The 2,012-nt window shown below is 39.1% G+C and overlaps 1 protein-coding gene across 3 annotated transcripts in view; it reads left to right on the forward strand.

The window, feature by feature from the left end:
* Positions 1–2,012, forward strand: part of LOC106873065 (zinc finger protein 271) — a 36,953-nt gene that overhangs the window by 24,709 nt on the left and 10,232 nt on the right. Inside the window, exon 1 of one of the 3 annotated variants that reach the window (XM_052977789.1) lies at positions 1,689–1,848. The exons of the other annotated variants lie outside the window; for them this stretch is intronic. The gene's annotated coding sequence lies outside the window, so the exon portion shown is untranslated. Of the gene's footprint in view, positions 1–1,688; positions 1,849–2,012 lie in introns of those variants that run through there. 3 annotated transcript variants of the gene reach the window in all.

The following is a 2,012-nucleotide window of genomic DNA, read 5'->3' on the forward strand; positions in this document are numbered from 1 at the left end:
TAGAGAGACAGACAGACAGACAGACAGATAGCTCCGGCCAGTCAGTAGCCAAAGAAACAGATTTCAACTCAAACCAGCAGTAACGTTCCTTGTTTGGATTTTTCTACTTTCATTTCTGACAGCTAATACCATGACAGTGCCGAAAAGAATATTCGACACTTTTTGCAAATTCTGAGATGTCGTCTGCTCCGAAAGTCACGTGATATTCACTCGTTCTCCCCTCCCACTTATACTCTTATTTTCACTCCTTCCCTTATATGAGGTCCTCATCGAAATTACACTCAAGAATAACGGAATGTCTACAAAAGTTGAAACTTTTATTGTTTTTGTAAAATAGAGACTAAGTTACTTGAAGTATATGTATTATAGGCATTCTTTCGTATTATACATACATGCATACACACACATATATACATACGTACATGTATCTTTTTTCCATGTCTCAATACGTACATTAATACACACGAACGCGCGCGTGTGTGTGTGGTATACCTATGCATAAGATACAGTATGTGTATATAGACATATATATATATATATATATATAAGCCCGTCCTATGTATGTATATATATGTCTGTGTTTGTACCCCCACCCCCGCTTGACAACCGATGTTGGTGCGTTTATGTCCCGCAACATAGCGGTTCAGCAACTAAGGCCGATAGAATAAGTACTAGGCTTACAAACAATAAGTCCTGGGGTCGATCTGTTCGACTAAAGGCGGTGCTCCAGCATGGCCACGGTCAAGTGACTGAAACAAGTAAAAGAATGAAAGAATATTCTTCCGCTTGTTTCAGTCATTTGACTGCGGCCATGCTGGAGCATCGCCTTGAGTTGAACAAACCGACCCCAGGACTTATTCAATTCTTATTCTATCGTATCCCATTGCCAAACCGCTACGTTACGGGGACGTAAACACATCAGCATCGGTTGTCAAGGGTGGGGGAAGAAACACACATATATATGAGCACTCGCATGGAACCGAGAGTTTAAATACGGTCCTTCTATAGCATTTATATAGCGTTACCTGTCACCTTGGTTCTTCTGTATATCAGTACCTCTCATTCATATATATATATATAATACAAATATATGAGTATATGCATATATACATATATGTATGTACATACCTACATCTACATGTATATATAGATGCATATCTGGTTACAGGACGTAGCAAAAAAAACGTGGACAAAATGATAAACGGAGTGCAAAAAACACACAGGCCCCTTTCGGGGTCGATAAATTAAGTACCAATTAAGCACTCGGGTTGATGTAACCGACTTAATCCCTTTGTTTGTCCCCTCTATGTGTAGCCCCTTGTGGGCAATAAAGAAATAAGAAACGTTAGCACGCTGGACGAAATGCATAACGTTATTTCGTCTGCCACCACGTTCTGAGTTCAAATTCCGCCGAGGTCAACTTTGCCTTTCATCCTTTCGAAGTCGATTAAATTAGTTCCAGTTACGCACTAGGGTCGATATATTCGACTAAACCCCTTCCTTCAAATATGAGGCTTTGTGCTTCTAGTAGAAAGGATTATTAGTGTATTACACACACACACACTCTCTCTCTCTCTCTCTCTCTCTCACACACACACCTTCTTTTGCAATATAGGGCTTGCAAAGGGGGGTAACAGGTGTCAAGTGACAGAAGTAGCGTGTATCAAAATATCGCATGCGCGCTATCCTACTTCCGTTTCTGACATGCGAATATTGTTGTTTGCTTGAAATTCTTTTTATCAACATTTAATACATTTATAATATTTATAATGCACATTAGTAATACATTTCTCAACCACTACACTCACGCTTGTAACAATTCTATCCTTTATAAAGAAGAACATTTCCGTAAGTATTAAACTTCGAAAATAGTTTTTAATTTTGTAGACGTTCGGTTTTGGCGCGTCGATTCTTTGTTTCTCTTCAATCTTTCATGAATGAAGATGTTTATAATTTGTGCGAGATTTGGTCACTGTCTCCGTACTACTTAAATACAGAGGTCCCGACGCATC

The sequence above is a fragment of the Octopus bimaculoides genome, chromosome 28, assembly GCF_001194135.2.
Source record: "Octopus bimaculoides isolate UCB-OBI-ISO-001 chromosome 28, ASM119413v2, whole genome shotgun sequence".
Classification (NCBI taxonomy): Eukaryota; Metazoa; Mollusca; class Cephalopoda; order Octopoda; family Octopodidae; genus Octopus; species Octopus bimaculoides.